The 20,595-nt window shown below is 51.3% G+C and overlaps 1 protein-coding gene across 5 annotated transcripts in view; it reads right to left on the minus strand.

The window, feature by feature from the left end:
- The window catches only part of TPST2 (tyrosylprotein sulfotransferase 2), a 50,925-nt gene that overhangs the window by 27,567 nt on the left and 2,763 nt on the right, over positions 1-20,595 (minus strand). For 2 of the 5 annotated variants that reach the window (XR_006607170.1, XM_045081493.1), the window contains exon 1: positions 944-968. The exons of 1 other annotated variant lie outside the window; for it this stretch is intronic. The gene's annotated coding sequence lies outside the window, so the exon portion shown is untranslated. Of the gene's footprint in view, positions 1-943; positions 969-14,728; positions 14,873-18,987; positions 19,092-20,595 lie in introns of those variants that run through there. 2 more of the 5 variants (XM_013063525.2, XM_013063524.2) reach the window with 2 other exon arrangements.

A 20,595-nucleotide genomic window follows, 5' to 3' on the forward strand; every position in this document is an offset into this window, starting at 1 on the left:
GCTCAAAGTGGGAAGGCGGAAAGGTTACAGCTCACCTAGCAAGGGAGGGAAAGTTCCTGAGGGAGGGAACAGGCTCCGTGGGCTGGGCATTCGTGAGCGCCCCTGGGGAGCCGCCCTGTGCCCACTCATGTCCAGTCACCTGGGACAGAGGACCAGGCTGGGAGACAGGGCAAACCTGCCCTCATGGAGCACAGGAGGTCATGTTGGGGTACTGGGGTGAGAACAGGGCCCAGGTGGGGAAGGGATGGTTGGGGCCCCAGCTTTGACTGACTAGGCACACATCTCGGCCCCATGTTCCTCCCCCGAAAGTGGGCTCATACCACTCACTGCAGAGCTACTGGGAAGAATGGAAGGTAGGGATCGGCCAACAAATAGTAGTGCTATCTGAAGGCCTGTCTCCCATCTCGAGCAGGCACTGTGCTGCTTCCCTCAACTACTCCCGCCTCGCAGCTGCCAGCTGCAGTCAACACTGCCATTCGCCCCACCAGACAGATGAAGACCTGGAGCCCAGCTCCTGTCCCTTGATCCAACACTGAGACATGGTCCTGGGAGTGGTGGCCTGGCCCTGAGAAGGTCTGCATTCCCCATCTGAATCCTGCCCCTGCTGAGCTATGTGGACTTAGGCAAGCCCCTTCACCTCTCTGAGCCTCAGTTTCCGAAGCAGTGCAGCCAGAACATAATCCAGAGATGGGAGATACCCAGTGAACAGGAGGGTGTCATGCCCCCCCCACCCAGAGCTCCACATGGTCACCCCTCAAAAGACCCAACCCTGAAAGACCAATCATCCATGGGCATCATAGATCTCTCCTATGCCCTAGGTGCGACAAGGGTGAGACCATGCAGAGCGGGCAGCCCCCAGAGAGGGAGAGTCACTTGCTCAAGGTCACAGAGCAGGCTAAACAGTGGAGCGCAGGGCAGGGAAGCAGGAAGTGGCGTATCAAACCTGAGAGGGGTGTGGGCTTCAGTCAGGGTGGCAGGGGAGGACCAGGTTGGGGCTGGCAGGTGTCTGGAGTGGAGACCAGCAGAAGGCTGACTTGTGGTGGCCAACATTACTCCTGCAGTCTCTCAGCTATGAGGCCTCTTTGAAGAACCAGTCAGTCCTGGATGTGCCTGCCCCTCCCCGAAGGCTCCTCTCCTCTGGGCCCAGCCTGGTCACCTGCCTGTGCACTATCTGTCTGGGGCATCAGGGCTCCTTTCTGTGGCCACAGGCCAAGACTTTCAGGCTATGCAGTCTCCCCATAGATGGACACATCCCATCTTCTGGAATCTTCTCTCACCATGGTGGCCAGAGGGTATAACTACCATGGAAAGCTGACCACGTCGCTTCTCTTCCTAAACCCTTCCATGAGCTCTCAGACTCAGCCTGATATTCCAGCCCTTTCCCAGGGTCCATAACAGTGATGTCCAGATGACGTCCAGGGTAAGCCACACGTGGAATTCAATTTTCCAGAAGCCACATTCAAGGAAAAAAAAAAAAAAACACACATGAAAAAGAAAATGGTGAAATGAAATCTGATTCTAGATTTCGTTTCACCCAACCTACCCAAAATATTACCATTAACCAATGTGAAAATTTAAATAAAGTCAACATCAACTATAAGTATCGTTTAAAATCAATATAAAAATTAAGATTATTGAGACATGCCCCCCTTAGTACTAGGTCTCTGAAATCCGGGGTGTACATTCCACTTTTCAGTAGGCATATCCGATCTGTATTTAGAGTTCATAAAATTTACAGTTGAAAAAGTACATTTGCATCCCGAAATAGTTCCACACATGCTTAAAAGTTTCCCAAGAACGGAATGAAGTGTCTGTTTTGAGATCTAAATTTAAGTTCAATTGAAATAAAAAATTCAGTTCCTTGGCTATGTTGGCCACACTCTAAGGGTTCAGCAACCGCCTGTGGGTTACAGCTCCAGGGGGAGGGCGGGGAGGGGGGAGGACAGACAGGACACACAGACCGATTAAGTCCTTGACTGCCATCCACAGTCCCCACAGTCTGCTCCTGTCCCATTTCTAAGCCTGCCCTCGGGAGTGAAACCCCCAAGCACGCGAGGTCCCATCCTTACATCTCCATGATTCACCAGTGCCCTTCCTCAGCACTTCCAGCTTCCTGCTAGTTCCTACCCAACCCTTCAAAATTCAGCTTCAGGTTCCCCCTCCTGCGATGGCATCTCTGACATCCTCTGGCTGGGGTGACATTCCCAGTCCTTCTGCTTATCGCCACCACTGTCCTTACTGTAACGCCGCAGGGTATTACAACTGTCTGGTTTAAGGCTTCCCAACCTCAGGGCCACAGACATTAGGGCAGCATCCCTCGCCTCTACTCATTAGATAACAGTAGTGCCCCCCTCCCCTGCCAAGAAGCAACAACCAAAAATATCTCCAGGCATCACCAGTGATCCCAGGGGGCACAATCATGCCTGGTTGAGAACTAGGGTCTGGCACACAGAAGACACTCAAGCATGTGCCTGATCACAAGAGGTGTACTTAACAATGCTCAACCCCCTGACACCTGCCTCCTCCAGGAAGCCTTCCATGATGCTCTAGCCCAGTCAGTGCTTCCCCGGGGACTCCCGCAGCCCCCGGGCACTCGCCCCTGGAGCAACATCCTCCAAGGGTAGGCACTGGGTCTTGTTCAGTGCTGTACTTTCAATGAATAACCTGTAGAATGGCATAAGGTAGGTGCTTAATAGATATTTATAGAACTGACCTGAGAAACACAAATGACTTGGGTTGAAAAAGCCCCCACAGGGTGAGTTTTACCTATTTTAGTTCAGGGTTCTTTCATCCCAGCAAAGGTGCCAATAACAGCCAGAGCTCCATTTATGAAGCAAGCTCTGAGCTAAATATAAACACTCTGCAGGGTTTAGTGAGGGAAACTAAGGCTTACACAGGTGAAGGGCTTACGTTGCCTTCAAATCAATGATTTGGAGGCTTGAAAAACCCAGTTCTTCCTCTTACTGACTGCAAGAATTTACAAATGGAAGAAGATATCTGCAATATACAAATAACATGAGGTATTTGTAACCAGAATATATAAAGAGCTCTTTGAAATCTATAAGAATAGGCGACTCAAGAGAAAAATGGGCAAATTTGAAGAGAGACACTTCATACAAAAGATCATCTGAATGTCAATAAGCATATGAAAGAGCACTTACTGTTATGAGTGAGTGCTACTCATTAGATAACAGCAGCACCCACCCCCCAACCCAGTAGCAACTACCAAAAATATCTCCAGGCATCGCCAGTGATCCCAGGGGGCGCAATCACGTCTGGTTGAGAACCAGGGCTTGGCACACAGAAAGCACTCAGGCATGTGCTATGACTGAGCAATTCTACTGCTAAGTACACATCCATCAGAAATGCACCGAACTGGGGCACCTGGGTGGCTCTGTTGGTTAAGCATTCGACTCTTGATCTCAGCTCAGATCATGATCACCAGGGAAATAAATGCAAATTAAAAGTCTACTATAAGACCACCATACATGCGAATAGCTTGGAAAAATATAAAAGATAACACAAGGTGTTACCAAGGACATGATGCAACCACAACCTTCATGCTCAGGGGACAGGGGAACCTGGCAATTTCCTTTGGGAAAATGGCATAACAGAGCCAAAAGCAGAATGTGCACCTTTTCTATGACTGAGCAATTCTACTGTTAAGTACACATCCATCAGAACTAGGGCACCTGGGTGGCTCCGTCGGTTAAGCATCCGACTCTTGATCTCAGCTCAGATCATGATCTCACAGCTGTGAGATCCAGCCCTCCATCAGGCTCAGAGCTCATCACTGCTTACAATTCTCCCTCTCTCTCCCACTGCCCCTCCTGTTGTGTGCTCTTTCTCGCTCTCAAATAAACAAATAAATCTTAAAAAAAAAAAAAAAAAAAAAAGAAATGCATCTAACTGTTCACCAAAGAATACCTACCGATGAGGCCCAGCCCCCAACTAGAAACTAGCCAAATGCCCATTAACAAGAGAATAAATATGTAAACACTAATAAGTTTTATATACGGAACAGCCAGGCAAAAGAACAAGCCAGAACTTCACAGAAGGATCTGGATGAATCTCACAAATTTATGCTGAGCCAAAAAAAATACAAAAGAGAGCATCTGCGTTTTTATGTACATAAGGTACTTTATATGTCTATAAAGTACAAAGACAGGCAAAATTAACTTCTAATAGAGATGTAAAGATCATGGCTACCCTCTGGGGAGGCCTTACTGGAGCGGGTACCAGGCATCTTTTTGGAGCCAGTACAAGGCATGTGCCTTTTTTCTTGATCTGGTACCCTCATGCCTTTTGAAAATTCATCGAGCTGTCCTCTTAGGAGTTATGCACCTTTCTGCACATATGACAGACTTCAACAAAAATAGTCTTCCAGAGCCACACTTGGTCCAACGCTGAGGAATAGTGGTGCCGGCTGGGGCCTCCCACGCACGTACCTTCCCATCAGCTACAGAGGAACACACAAGCCTCCATTCATTCCCTTCATCAACACCGGCCAGCAGGCGCTCTCCCAGGCCCAGGCTTGGTGCCGGGCGCTGGGAACAGAAAGGTCAACAGAGAGCAGGCCTCCAGTCGCGCCACCCAGAGCTCAGTTCCTGGCACACACCTCTGCCCCCAAAGAACTCGCAGTAAAGGAGTAGCCAGGCTGGGCTGGTTTTCATGAGAGGCCAAGGAGGTGATGTCTGCTTGTCTTCCTCTCTCTCTGTGTCCCCCACAGGAGAATGGTTTCAGGCTTTTTCCTTCCTGACACGGGACCAAAACTGATGATGCTGGCACAGGTAGCAGGAGCTTCCTACTGGATTAGCACCTCCAGCCCAAAACTCCCTCTGCAACATCAGACTTCGGCAGGCAACAACCATCTCGTCAACTCCAACTGGGCGCTGAGCTGGCAGCTCAAACTTAGCGTATCCAAAGCTGATCTCCTGGCCACCCCCCCCACCAAATACATTCTACCCCTACTTGGTGGCAGTATACTCTGCTCAGGCCAGAAGGCTTGAAGGCAGCCAGACTATCCCTTCTCTTTCCCTCCCCAAACCAAACCAGCAGCAAATCCTGCCAACTTCACCTTCAAGGTGCAGCCATGCAACCATTTCTTGGCTCTGTCACCAAAGGCACAGGTAACAAAAGAAAAAAGAAACAGACAAACGAATGTCATGAAAATGAAAATATTTTGTGCCTCAAAAGGCACTATCCACACAGTAAAAAGACAATCGACAAAAACAGGAGAAAATATTTGCAAAGCCCGTATCTTACGAGGGATTAATTAATAACCAGAATATATAAGGAACTTCTAAAACTTAATAACAAACCCCAAACCACCTGATGCAAAAATGGGCAAAGGACTTTAACGGACGTTCCTCCAAAGAGGATCTACAAATGGCTGACAAGCACATGGAAAGATGGCTCAGTATCACTGACCATCAGGGAAATGCAAATCAAAAGTGCAAAGAGAAGGCATCTTACAGGAATGGTGTGAATATCTCCCCCTCCCACCTAGTCCCCCAGCCTCCTCTCTGCAACTCTCCAACAGTACACAGGCTCCCCACTATCCTTAAGATACAGGTTTTTTTTTTTTTTTTTTTAGGAGAGGGAGAGAAAGAAGGTAGGGAGGGGCAAAGGGAGAGGGGGAGAGAGAGAATCTTAAGCAGGCTCCATGCCCAGCACAGAGCCAGAGGCAAGACTAGATCTCACAACCCTGAGATCATGACCAGAACCAATTGGTAAGAGTCCCAAAGAGTGGGACTCTTACCAATTGAGCCACCCAGGCACTTCAGAATGTGTTTCTCCACATGGGCTTGTGGGGGGTCTTGTGATCACCCTCCTGTGCTCCAGACAAATGGAACATCTATCAACCCAATGGATGCCACACACCCCTGATTTTCCTAACCATTTTCTCTGTCTACCTCAGACTCTAGGCATGGACATGTGCCCTAGGCCTGGAAAATTGCCATTTTCTGTTCCCAGGCCACAGTGTTAACTTAGGGGGATACATAACTCATTCTAGGTCAATGAAGTCAGCTAGAGACTTCTGCAGGAACTTCTGGGGAGGCTAAGCAGGTAGGGTGTGGGGTTGAAGGTACAGGGACATCTCCAGTTACCACCTGTGGAGCCTAAGAAGCCAATCTAAGAAGATGAAACCAAAAGATGGAGCTGTGGCTCCCTGATATTAGTTGAGCTCCTGGATCCAGCCATGCCTGAAGCCATCCCTACCCCTCAACTTTTTAGTTATGAGCCAATAAACGTATTACTTTGCTTAATTCCATGAGAGCTGGGTTTCTTTGTCAATCAAGAGTCCTATCTAACATGGACCTATATACCCTCTCCCCTACTTTATCTTGGCTTGTTATCACCTCAGCTCAAGCACTACCTTGTCCAGGAAACCTTCCATGAACACCCAGATTAGATTAAACACCTCTTATGTCTCACATTCCCCTCTACCTACCCTTCATCATTCTCCGTAGGAACTGCTATTTGCCCCTTCGTCTCCCACACTTGACTCACTTGACTGTGGAGAGCTTATGGGCTGAGGGAATCTGCCTTGCTTTTACAATTTCTCTCTTTTGTATTCCCACCCTTAACACAGAGCCTGGCACACCCCCAAGCATTCAAATTTTATTCTTCCAACTCACTTTATTCATTGGTAAGTGTCCTCAGGTATCAGGGAGTGGTAAAAGAATGGGTTTTGCAGGAAGATGGACCTGAGTCTGAATTTTTCCCTATTAGCTTTGGTAATAGCTTAGGTAAGTCGCTTAGCTTCTCTAAGCCTCATTTTCTTATCCGTAAAAGGCAAACAGCAACTAAGTACACATAAAGGCCTCAATACCATAATGGATCAGAGTAAATGCTCAATGAATGACGGTGCCTGCCTCCACTTTTCCCTCCAGGGTAGAAATCCTCCCTCTCCCTTTTATTTCTGCCCCGCCACTAGTATGAATATCTGTCAAACTGCCTGCCAAGCATACATTCTCTCATCTTCTGGGATCAGTCCTTGTGACCAGGATGGGGCTGATCCCATGCACAGAACCAGTGACGGAGGGCTGGTTAATACGAGGGTACAGACGTTCATGCACAGGCACAAGACCCCAGGTGGGTGAAGAGGAGTCAATCCGAGGATCTGCAAGAATTACTAGAGAAATGGGTCTTTTGCAGCCAAGAGGATGTATGCCCAGAGGTGTTACTGGGGAGAGCATGCCTGAGAATGAAGCCACAAATGAAGAAAGCCCATCTGAGACATATCCTGATACGCTGGAGTACCTGGATCCAGCTATACCTGAAGGCGGTATGATTCCAGACTTTCCATTTACCTGACCCCCAAAATACAGATAGACAGCAGGCTCTTTGACCTCTGCCTACTTACCACTCCATAGTCTTCTCCTGGGCCCCAGGATGCTTTTTCCTTTCCGAATGTTTCAGTAAGACTAAATAAAACTGATCTCCAAAGCCTTACACGATGATGGTTGAACCCAGCTAAGCACTTGCACTCCTGCCCCAAAGGCATGGAAATGAGTTTTCTACGTGGGAAGCCACTCTTACAAAAAGGTCAGGTTGTTCCCATGTATTTTTTTGGCTTACAAAAGAGCCAGGTTGTTCCATATATTCTGCTCACAAGGTGTTTGGCTAATTTCCCCCTTCCCCTGCTCCCGGTTGCAGCTTAGGGCAGGGCTTTTTTGATTGCATTACCTTCCATTTCTTTGTTGCGGTGGTTTTGCAATGGCCAATGGCCAAATAGTGAAAAGGCCTGACCAGGAACAAAGCGAGCAATAACCATTTGTGGGAGGTAATGTCCCCAGATAAGAAGGCCTACACCTTTTTTTATGGTTCATCCAAGGAGGGGGAGGGGGTCAGGCACACAATTAGCACACTTTGTTCTGGGGCTGTACCAACCTGGGCTCTAGTTTACTGACACTTCAACCTGCCCCTGTCTCTGTCTCAGACAAACCCAGCCCCGGACCAGAAGAGGTTCCTCCCTCACCTACTCACCAAGCAGGGAGAGGAGCCACGGTTTCAAACTCAAGAGCTATTCAAGAACACTTAACATATTAAGTTAATGGAAGAGGAAGAAGGGGCGGCTCATCAGCGTTCACTGTCTTCTGGGGGAGAGTTGGAGGGGGGACTCCAGATTCAGAGTGAGGGAGTGAACAGTCTTTCCCTACAGAAAAATGGTTTGGGTCCCAAGGACGCCGGGGACCTTGCTGGAGAGTACTTCTATCTGCAGACTTGCCTGGACATCAGTAGGAAGAGGGTCAGCTCAGGAGACAGTGCCTGAACTTCTCTGAGCCTGTTTCCTCATCTGTGAAATAGGTGAACAACATAATCCCTATCGCTGTGAATTACCAAGCATCTCTATGCCTCCAGCCCCAGAAAACCTTATTATCTATCATCTTCCCGATAACCCAACAGATGGTCACGACTGTGATCTCCGTTTTACGGTGAGGAAGATGGGGCCCAGAGAGGGGAAGTGACTGGCCCAAGGTCTCACAGCTTGGGCACCAGCCAGCTGGCATTCTGACTCCCATGTGTCTGACTCAGAAGGCCCCATTTTCCCACTGTATCAGGGCTCCTCCTGATGCCTGCCTCGTGTCCCTGTGAGTTTTCAGGGATACCACACGCAAAAAGGTAAACGTGCGCCTGTTTGCCCAGGATCCGGGAAGTCTTAGGGATTCAGGGATCTGGGAACTGCGTGCCTGGAGGCAGGTGCAGCTGGAGTCCTCACTTTCATCTGGGCTCTCTGTCCCCAGTGCGAGGTGGAGAAGGTCCCTAAAGATCACAGCTTGTCAAAGTGTCTGTGAGTGAGTAATCACCTTTCAGTGAAGCAGCACACACCTGGGCATCTGTGCCCTCCAGAACCTGGGCTTCCACCCACATGTCTGGCTGTGCTCATCACTTCCAGCCCCATTAGGAATCTGCCACACACTGGCAGCCCCAAGAAGTCAGATCTGGAGAAGTTTGTGGATCAGCCCAGGAAAGGGACACTCTAGTAACTGGATAACGGGCAGAATGAAAGGAAAGAGCCAGGTCAGGGGAATAAGTAAGTCATGTGACCAAGGAGGTCGGAGGAAGGGGCTGTGGATTCTGGCTGAGGCAGGATGGGAAGCAGAGGGGTGGGGGGTGGTGGCCAGGCAGGAATCTTAGAAGGACGCCCAGCACGGAACATGAGCAGAGGATGGGCAAGGGTGAGGGAGGAGCTTGAGCACAAAGGCCCAGAGGCATCCGAGCGCACTGGGAATCAAGAGTGGCAAAGGATTCACTATGAGCACAACAGTGTCAAGGTTGCGGTGGGGTTATAAAAATAACCATAGCAAGAACAGTAATAACAGCAAAGGTGCAGGTACTGCTAACTTCCTGCCCAGACACCGTTCCAGGTGGGACGGGGGGTGGGAGGGGTGGTTAGGAGCACAATTTGCACGTGTACTAGTGTACTAGTCCAATCGATCCTCACAACTGATCTGTCAGAATGGTGCAGCTATTATCCCATTTCATAGACGAGGAAACTGAGGCACAGAGCAGTTCAAGTCCTGGCCTGAGAGCTCAAAGGTGGCGTGTGGGTGAGCAGGGTTTTGCTCCTACACTGTCTGGTTTTTAGAGTATGCTTAACCTCTACCACAGTGGTTCCCAAAGTGGGTTCCCAGACCAGCACTGGCAGCTCCCCTTCCAGACCTGCTGAATAAGCAGTGGCGGGGCGGGGGTTGTAGATTCTGGGTATGGGGTACAGCACTGCTTTTTACCTGTTCAAGAGGGGAGGGAGGCAGGAGAGGAGGGTGGCGGCCAGATCTTGGGGCCTCAAGAGCCATGAGAAGGGACTCCCCCAACTCCTTTGTAGGCAATACGATGCTAGTGAAGGCTTTTGAAGGTGGGAGCCATCTCTTCTCCTTTTGGGGTTTCCCAGCTAAGGCACAGAAGACCTTGTGATATAATAGTATCCTCGTGACCCAAGATAGAACAGGCAACATCTAACCAGAACACTGAGGCTCCTAAGGCCAAGGCAGCCACTGCCCTTGCCTGAGAGCAAGTGATCTCTGACCCCACTGATCTGATCCCCTATGCTAGTCTCAGGATCCTTGTGCTTCATTCCCTGGAGGATAAGTAGAGTCCCCCCCAAGGATCTCAGGGGAGGAATCTGACCAGACTCCCACAGCAGGCGGGTTATAAGGAGCCAGCCTCAAAGCCTAGTGCCCCACCTAGGAGTGGGTGTTCACAGGACACCCACAGAGGGCCACCAGAGTACCTACCAGCTAAAGGCTCTCCCGCACGGCATCCACCTTGGGGAACCCAGGCCTGCTCTTTAACTCCAAATCCATTTTCATGACCCAAGCAAATCACCTCCCCTCGCTGAGCCTCTGTCTCTGAGGCCTCTGTGAAAGGAAGAGGCTGGACTTATTTTCTACTATTGCTAGGATCCCCCAAATTTGCCAACAAATGTGCACTGCTGACGTACTGTGTGCCCCAGTAGAGCCGGGAACATAGCATGGGGCCTGCCCTCCTGAGCAGGGCCAGGGCCAGGGCCCAGGGCCACTGAGACAGAAAGAAAGGTGAAGGCATGACCCACCCTGGCCATGCACCTGCTGTGTGTGGACTCAGGGGGAGTCAGTCCCCAGAGGCAGGGTGGGTGATCAACATCTCCACCTCAGGTGACAGACCCCTGCTGAGCCCCCAAACCAAGTTAAACCCAAAGCTGCACTCAGCCCCCTCACTGCCAACCCAGGCTTTCCTGTTCCACTGCCTCCCCCACAGCTCCGGGTCCTGCCCTCTGGGGGCCCCCACCCCTGTACTAAGGGCCCTAGGGGCGGGGCTGTTGTAGGGAGGCTGCCTCCAGACTTCTCTGGGCCTCCACCTCCCTGCCCAGCATCTGCACACCACCTACTCCCACGCTACCCAAGGCCAGGTGATCACGGAGTCCTCGCGATCTGTGTAGGTTCGGTTCCGAAGGTTCTGGGGACAGGATGTCACTCACAGCCAAAGGAAGTGGGACAGAGAGTTTCTAATGAGATAAAGGAAGAGCGGGGGTGGGGGAGTGGGGAGGTGGGAGGGTGGAGGGGAAGTAGTGCCAGTTGGGGAGGGAGAAGACAAACAGATGGAGAGTGCCAGGCAGAGATAGAGAGAGACAGTGATGGAGGAGACAGAGTTGGAGAGACCTGAGCAGAGGGAGATAGGGATGGGAAGGAGCCGGGGAAAGACAAAAATAGAGACCCAACCAGACGCAGGGAGCAGGAACGAGATGGGGGAGCAGCAACAGCCTGGAACCGGAACCGCAGCCCGTGTCCTTCCCCACCCTGCAGTCAAGGCTCCTGGGGCTTGAGGGAGGAACAGAACCTTAAGAGGAAGGTCACTTGCCAGCCTGGCCCCTGTGAGCCCCACCCCCTGTCACAGGGCTGCCCAGATTCCCACCTGCTGAGGGCCACCTTCCCCATTACTCTCACCTGTTTTGAACTTTTGTTCAGTGGCTTCAATATTACTAGAACATTTTCAAAGGAAACTAGAACCCACTGGCTTAAATGAAAAACATGCCCTAATTAAAAAGAAACTGCAAAAATAAATGCAAAGGAAGTGATCTTTCAGCCTCCTAGCTGGGGGCAGCCACCCAGGGAGCCCAGGGGGAGGTGGGGATGGGGGGAGGAGGAACCTAGCACGGGTGTGCTCCGCCTTAAACAGCAGGAGCTCGAGAGAAGTGCTGGGTTAGCACCCAGCGGTGACTCTCCGGGAGTCAACAGAGGCTAAAGGGAGACCTGGAGAGGAAAACTCTCATTCTCCAGGGGAAACCCAGGTCCTCCAGGGTGGCACTGTGCTGTGACTCAACTCCTGCTGACCCACTCCACCCCCATGGGCACATCAAGCTTCCAGAAGTCTAAGCCATGAATTCTAGCAGAACTGCCAGGCCACGGGGTCACACAGTTCCCAACTTTTGCACCAGTGGTTCCCTCCCCCTGGAACACCTTTCCTGCCCTCTCTACCCAGATAACAATGTGTACTCCCCTCCGCCCACCTCCAGGAAGCCTTCCCTGACTGTCTCACATCCTTGTACCAGTATCCCCCAAAGCACTTAGCACCTGTACGACCTCTCTGGCCTGCTGTCTTCTCCACAGAAATGCACAGGGTCAGACATTCCTTACATCCTCACAGGACCCGGCATAGCCCCCTTTGTTGACTAAATGCAAGAACAGACTAAAAAAAGAAGCGAAGGCCCCCGATGCCCATGGAACAGTGGAAATCAAAACAAAACCTTCTCTGAGCTGTGTGGGAAAGTTTCAGGCAGAAGCCCCAAGAGCCAAGTATCCAGCACGCATTCAAATATTACTATTTTACTATCACCTTACAAAATATTATAACCTAAAGGGACCCAAGAGATAATCAGATCAGGGGTTGGCAGACTTTCTGTAAAGGCCCCAGCAATAAATATTATCAATTTTGTTGGACCTCACAGTCTCTGGCAGAACCATGAGACTCTGCCCTGTAGTACAGAAGCAGCCCCAGACAGAATGGAAATAAATGAGTGTGGTTGTATTCCAACAAAACTTTATTCACAAAAACAAGCCGAGGGTCAGACTCAGCCCCGGGCGCTGTAGTTTGTCAACTTTCCAGGCAGGCACCTAGGTGAGAGGTGTGGTTGACTTTTCTTGTCTGATGCTTCCACTGGAGAGTAAACTCCAGGAAAAATGGGACCTGCATCCCAGCATCTAGTCGAGAAATGTCTACACATTCCTGTTCAACAAGTAGTTCAGTGACCCAGGGCCATTGCCAGGTGCTAGGTCCGCAGATGCCCATGGAGGGCAGTCCTCAGTGATTTCTGTGCAGTGACAGGATGGATGGGTGACTCCTTCGGGCGGCCTCTAGAGCTGGGGCAGATCTGAGTTAAAATTTCTACTGCTGTCACATCAGGCCTGTGTGACCTCAGGGCAAGTGACTCAATGGTCTCTGAGCCTCAGTTTCCAGGAAATGGAGTGGTCAGTCACAAATGGCCCCCTGATCCCTTGCAAGGACAGAGAAAGTATGGGATGGTATTCCTGGAGCCATGCAGCTAGTGTAGATACACTGGGACACAGACACACACTCACCACGGCACAGGGACCTCTGCAGGCCCCGAGTATCTCACTGTGGGTTATGTGGAGACATGAATCAGGTAAAGTGGGGCCCTGGGGCCCAGTGACAGGGGCTTCCCACCCAGGGAACATGGAATGGGGACAAGCTCCCAATTTGTCAAAAGCCTCGAGGCTTCTAGGGGCAGACTAGGTATCAGGAGGCCTCAGACAACCTCCAATGTCCTAGAAAAGCAGAGCTGGAAGGACTCTTGACAAGGGTGGAAACCAGGGGTTAAAAATCTTTGTTTTTAAAGCAATGAACTATGTGTTCATGTGACACCCACCCAGGCAGGCCCATGGTGTTCTCAGAGCCCTGAAAACCTGTACTGGACCAGAGGGCCCTTGGGGCCAGACTGGTCATGCATGCAATGGTGGGGAATGGTGTGGTGGGGATCACAATGATCAGGAGAGCCCAGGACATTTAAGGGGGAGCTTCAGGCCACTCCAGTTTGGCCCAGGCTCCTGAGTTCCCAAAAGAAGTGGGAAATTGGATGATTCTCTAAAAATAATTGAATGGGAGCTAAATAGGAACTTCCTTGTGGGTAAAAGGCATCAGCTGGCAGCTTGTTACAGTCCAACCTGCCCATTTCATAGGTGGGGAAACTGAGTCTCAGAGAGAGAAAGCACCTCACCAATGTCACACAGGAAGCCCAGCTGGGACTCAGCCACCAACCAGCCCATAGCCAGCCCCAACTGCTCAGAAGAATTGGAGGGAATAGGAGGGAGTAGAGGGATCAGGGTTGGGGGGTAGGAATCTGGACTTCACAAGCCAGAACCCTGCTTGTTCGGTCATCCAGGATGGAGTGTAGACAAATGGGCAGGGAAAGGGATAAACGTACATTAATAATACATAACAATTTGTAACAGTATATGATAATACAGTTAATAATAACCGACACCTTCTAAGTATTTTCTATGTGTTGGGCATTAAGACAGGGTATCCAGGGGGAGTAAGATGGTAATTAGGAGTGCAGGCTCTGGATTCAAATCCTGTCTCTCCCACTTCCTAGCAAGATGCCCTGTGCAAGTGACTTCGTCTCTTGATGTCTCAGCTTGTCCTATTCCTATGGGCACTGGGAGGATCAAATGAGTTCATGTACACAGAGCGCCAAGAACACTGACTCGCGTATGGTGAGCTCCAGGAGTATCAGCTGTAATTATGGCCTTCTAACAGATGGGGAAGCTGAGGCTCCCCAAGGGACATGCGTCACTCAAGGCTCCAGCAGCCTACCTGACCCTGAACTGTCGTCACATTCTGCCTTGCAACAAGGTAAGCACTTGAGCCCTGTCCGCTCTCGTCCAATCCAGGAGGCTGGTCATATCTGCACCTCTGTTGTAGATAGGAAAACTGATGCAGCAGGAAGGCAGCCAGGGAACACAAATGCACACTGGTTGAGCAGAACAACTGGATTCTGATGGAGACGCAAGCCCTTGAGCGTGCACACTGCCACCAGCCCTGCTTTCTGGCCACAGCAGCCCGGTCAAAAGTCTGGTGGATGCACGAATGCACTTGGCAGACAGACTGGCTGCCCTGTGCTTGCCTCCCACCATCTGCGCACACGGGATGACATGAAGCTCCTCCCCAGGGCAGGTGGGCACTGCCCTCGGCCACCCTTCCCTGCCATTTCTGGGGCTCGGCTCACCTCACAGGCTGTTCTCAATGAATTGCTCCCATGAATCCTCCTCATGCCACAACTCAGGGTGGAAGAGACCAGAGAAGGGCCGTGGGAGGGCGCAGGCATCTCAGAACCTTCTCCAGAGTGGCCCCAGACAAGATGAATGCATAGCTGCGGAGCACAGAGAAGGGGCCTTGCAGATGGCAGGAACAGGTGGCTGGGGGTAGGGGGCGGTGGGCAGGGGGGGGGGGGAGCTGCTGTTACCCAGACAAGTTTCTGCAGGGCCACAGGGCCATGCCCAGGCTCTCAAATTGCTACCATCAGCCACTGCTGACCCACCTCTCTTACTACGAATCCGTTCACAAAGCCACGTCGATAACACGGTTAGACAGCCTTACCAATCCCAAGGTGGCACTAGATCCAAGTTCTGACTCAGTCTACACCCATTTCCCCAGCAGGATACACTGAGGCCCAGAGACTCTTGCCTAGTCTCCTGAACCCTTATTCCATTTCGCCAGGCTACCCAGGAATGCTTGGTTTTATAAGGACAAGGAAGGTAAAGTATGCACAAATGAATAAAGGCAGGAGGGGCTGGCAACAGGTGTCAGAGGCCCATCTCAACGACCATCCCAAACAGCAGCTGTCCAGGTAGGATGAGGCTGCTCGATAGGAACCCAGAATGCACAGAGGGATGCAGGGTTCAGTTCCAGAACCAACACACGAGAGGCTTAAGAACATAAAGAGGGGGGCACCTGGGTGGCTCAGTGGGTTAAAGCCTCTGCCTTCGGCTCAGGTCATGATCCCAGGGTTCTGGTATCGAGTCCCGCATCGGGCTCTCTGCTCAGCGGGGAGCCTGCTTCCTCCTCTCTCTCTGCCTGCCTCTCTGCCTACTTGTGATCTCTCTGTCAAATAAATAAATAAAATCTTAAAAAAAAAAGAACATAAAGAGGAATGGGTGACCTTCAAGAAACTTGGTTCTTCAGTGAAAATGCCGTGCTCTGACCTGGGCTCTCCCCCAGGCAACTTCACTCTCACAGAAGGCAAAGAGCATGACATAAGAGGTGGAGTCCTAGGCATGGGGGCGATACCAAGAGAAGGAAGGGGATGTCTGCGTGTCATTCCAAGGGGCACCAATGGACCTGTGTAACTCAGGACTGCAGGTCTCAGGTCTGAGGGCAGACGCAGCAGGGAGGTGGCATCTGTTGAAACAAGCAATGGGTCCCTGAGGCTGCTCAGATGGCCCACCCCACATGGCCACCAGGGGAGGTCACCTTCAGAGTGAGCAAAGGTGGCCAGACTGGGGCCCCGGGCAGGACCAGACTCCCTTTTTGCCGCTGAGGGTCTGGCCTCTGTAGCTGGCCTTGGGTGGGAAGGTCTGGGCAGTTCCCACTCTCTTCCCTCCTCCCATGCACAGGCTCCTAACAGGCTCTACCAGGTCCTGGGGCAGGCACTGCAAGTCCCTCGGCCCCTCAGTGCCCCCCACCCATCTGCACAGAGCCCAGGAGAATGCCCTCAGCAAGTTTGTCCCTGGTGGCCCCAGAGATGCTCCCGCTGACCCGCAGGACACTCCTTATTCTGCTAATGAGGCATTTAACTCGATGCGTATTGGAAAATAATTTATAACGAGCACATCAAAGCCAGTAATTTCAAAGACTATAACTGCTTTGCAGACTACATTTATTTAAGATGATCGGTACCCTCCTCCGCCACTGGTGAGATTATAAAATGGGGCAGCTGCTCTGGGAACCTGGCACTTCTTCAAAAGGTTAAACACAGAATCACCATCCGATCCAGCAATTCCACTCTCAGGGATATACTAGGGAGAACTGAAGACACAGGGGCACACACAGACTGGTACAAGGATGTTCACAGCGGCAATGTTCGTAACAGCCGAAAGACAGAAATAACCCAAATGTCCACCAGCTGAGAACTGCATACCCATGCAATGGAGCATTAATCAACCATTAAAAGGTAAGGAAGCACAACTAATGAAACAAATAGAACACTGTATGTTAACTAAACTGGAATTAAAATTAAGAAAAAAGGGGCACCTGGGTGGCTCAGTGGGTTAAAGCCTCTGCCTTCAGCTCCAGTCATGACCCCAGGGTCCTGGGATCGAGCCCCACATCAGGCTCTCTGCTCGGCAGGGAGCCTGCTTCCTCCTCTTTCTCTGCCTGCCTCTCCACCTACTTGTGATCTCTGTCTGTCAAAACAAATTAAAAAAAAATTAAAATTAAGAAAAAAAAACTTAAAAAATAAAAGGTAATGAAATACCAAGGGGGGCCTGTGTAGCTCAGTCAGTTTGGTGTCTGGCTCTTGGTTTCAGCTCAGGTCAAGATCTCTGGGTCGTGAGATCAAGCCCTCATCTGGCTCCACGTTCAGCAGGGAGTCTGCTTCCCCTCCCCCTGGCCCTGCCCCGACTCATGTTCTCTCTCTCTATCTCAAATAAATAAATAAATAAATAAATATATTTTTTTAAGTTAAAAAAAAAAAAGGAAGAACTGCTACACACAGCCACATGGATGGACCTCAGAATCCTCCTAAGTGAAAGCCACCAGTCACCAAAGGCCACATTGTGCATGACTCCGTTTACAAGAAACGTCCAGCACAGGCAAATTCATAGAGGCAGAAAATACATTAGTGGTTGCCAGGGGCTGGGAAAAGAGGGATTGAGGAGTGATTGTGGATGGGTCCAGGGTTTCTTTTTGGGTGATGAAAATGTTCTAGAATTAGGTAGCAGTGGTGGTTACACAACTCTGTGAATATCCAAAAAAAAAAAAACAAAAAACAAAAAACCTACTTGAATTGAATGCTTTAGAAGGGTGAATTGTAGGATATATGAATTCTGTCTGTAAAGCTGCAATGAAGAGATTTCATGAGGTTTTAAAAAATAAGGCGATACAGACACATTCACTGAGTACATAATAGAACAATAGGGATTCAGTACAGTAAATGGATTCATGAATGACTCAAACCCAATTCCACAGTCATGGAAACTGAGGCTGGATGAGGAGGAATGACTCCCACAGACTACATCACTACTAAACCAGAGTGAGTCACCCCGAGATTTGCCAAACTCCAGAAGCCTGGCCTAACCATCAGGCCACCCAGCTGAATGAAAGGAAAAGACATGGGGTATGGAGAGAGACATCTGCAGTCCAGGATGGGAGGTTGATGAGTGAGGGAAAGGGCCAATCACCTCTGTGGGTTTCAAAACAGGAAGTATCCGACAATGCCCTACAGAGTGCCAGAGAAGGCTTCCAGGATGGGGCACTGCCTGAGTCTTCTGAAGGATGAGTAGGAGTTTGCCAGCTCCCCTCCCCAACAACCATACATGACACATGAGGTTAGGAGGTCTGAAGGTGGGTTTCATCTCTGCCACATCCTACCTGTGGGACCTACTAGGGCTGTGGGCACATGACCTTTCTGAGCCTCAGTTTCCCTATCTATAAAAGGGGAAGAAGACAAATGATAGGCACAGTGCCTTATAACCACTGCACTCCATTGGATGGTTCCCACCCTTCCTCCCGAGGGGACGGGCATTTGAGTGGGAAAGTCAGACCTGACCTCTGCCCCACATAATAACGAGTCTGCCAAGTCCATCAAAGCAAGCCTGGGTGATCAAGCCCCCCTTCCCTCGCTGCCACTCCCAGTCTCAGCTTTATCAAGCACCTCCCTGCAGCCCACACTAAGACGGGGAGTTTGCCGGGCCTGGGTTTTCTGGCGGAATTTCGCCTCTTCCTACCCAGCGACCCCAAGTTCACCAGGGCTCCCCCTACCCCACGCTCTCGGCGGCCCCCTCCCTAGCCAGAGATTCCGCCCCCCAATGCCTCCACTCTGGACACGCCTCGCAACTGCACGGCGTTGCAAGTTAACTTCCACGCGCCCCCCGCGCGTCCCGGAGCCCTCCCGGGGGTCCCCGCACGCCGCGGAGGGACCGGGGACGCCGACGGCGGTGACACGCCGCCGCCCCCCCACTCCCGACACACACGGGCGCTGAGCGCCGCCCGGGCGCGGGGCCCGAGGCGAGAAGACCGGTCAGGGGGCCGGGACTCTGCCGCACCCCGTGGACAGCGCTCGGGGCGCCCGGCGCCTGCGGATCCTCGAACCGGCCGCGCGCGCGCCACCTCCCGCCCAGCTTCCAGCTCCGGAGCCCCAGCAGCCGCGTCGGGCCCGGGAAGAAGCCGCTCGGGCTGAGGGTTCCCCGGCCCCCGAGGCCAACCTGCAGACGCCCCCCTGCCGACGGCCGCGGCCTGGGCCCCACGCGCCATCCCACAGCCACCTACCGTGCAGAGGCGCTAACAGGCGACCCTGCGCGCGGGGCTACTCCGGGCTGGCCAGCCGCCCCGGTAGGGGAGGGGGAGTCGCCCGCGCGCGGGGGCGGGGCCGCGGCGCCGTGACGTCTATAGGGGGCGTATCCGGAGCGCGGTCCCGCCCACGGCCCCGCCCCGCCCCCGCGGGCAGCCTCCGGACAGCGCGGAGGGCCGGGACGGCCCAGGAGCTGACCCCGCCCCGGAAGTCCTGTTTTGCGGGTTCATTTACCCCCAGGACGCGCGGCTCACTCCTCTTCCTGTAGGGACAGGTCTGTTTCAGAGAAGTTCTCTTCTGTGTCTAAGGAGCGAAGTGGAAGTTCGTCAAGAAGTGGTGTAAGAGTCTAGACCCTGGACAGAACAGTGCTACTGTGTGTGTAACACAGGAAAAAAGAGGGAGGGGCTATCATACAGATTCATAGACATCGTGGGTTCTGAAGAAGGGGCTGATTTTGCCCTGCTCCTCCAGCCCCACCCCAAGGACAATATCTGAAGACATTTTTGGTTGTCACAGCTGGGGTGCAGGAGTGTACTACTGGTGTCTAGTGGCTAGAGACCTGAGATGCTGCTAAACATCGTGCAGTAACACAGGGCAGCCCCTTCCCCACCCACCCACCCCCCGGGGCTGAAATGTCAGTTGTACTGAGGGTGAGAAACCCAGACATACATGAGTAAAATAAAACTACAGGTTTGGGGGCACCTGGGTGGCTCAGTGGGTTAAGCCTCTGCCTTCCGCTCGGGTCACGATCCCGGGGTCATGGAATCGAGCTCCACATCGGGTTCTCTGCTCAGCGGTGAGCCTGCTTCCTCCTCTCTCTCTCTGCCTGCCTCTCTGCCTACTTGTGGTCTCTCTCTCTCTGTCAAATAAATAAATAAAATCTATTTTAAAAAAAACAACTACAGGCTTGTAGGTCTCAAGATATTTAACCTCTCTGTACCTCTCTTTCTTCATGGTAAAATGAGTATATAATAGATCTATATGTGCGTTACATGCATATGCATTGAAGGAAGGGGAAGGAAGCGATGCAGGTTTACCTTTCATTGTGAAAAGTTTTGTGTGTGTGTTTTTTTAAATAAATCTGTAACAGTTACAACCATAACAGCAAACACAGACACAAAATGAGAAGTATTTATCTAAACATTTCATCTATATTTACATATTTAAACTATAAAGAGCCTGTGTGATAGGTATATTATCATCCCCATCTCACAGATAAGAAAACCAAGGCATACGGATATTAAGTAATTTGCCCCTGGCTAGCCATGCATTCACTCATAGCTCTTCATTAATTCATTCATGGGTCCAGTGAATAGTGCCTCCCATGTAGAAAGTGTTGGGACTGACAATATGAAATCCCCTGTCCCCATGAAACTGGCTGTTACTGAAAAACAAAAACAAAAACAAAAACACACATCATATAGTGTTTGTTGTGCATATAGTAGAGGCTTTGTATGACTAACTGCATAGTAACTCTGCTGGGTTAGAATAACATTCTAGCTAGCATTTCCTGAGCGCCTTGTGTCAGGCACTGGGATTTTGCAGGTGACAGGAAGACAAAGGCCCCTGCGTCAAAGGGGGAAACC

This window comes from Mustela putorius, unplaced genomic scaffold, assembly GCF_011764305.1.
Source record: "Mustela putorius furo isolate JIRA1106 unplaced genomic scaffold, ASM1176430v1.1 tig00000578_pilon_pilon_pilon, whole genome shotgun sequence".
NCBI lineage: Eukaryota > Metazoa > Chordata > Mammalia > Carnivora > Mustelidae > Mustela > Mustela putorius.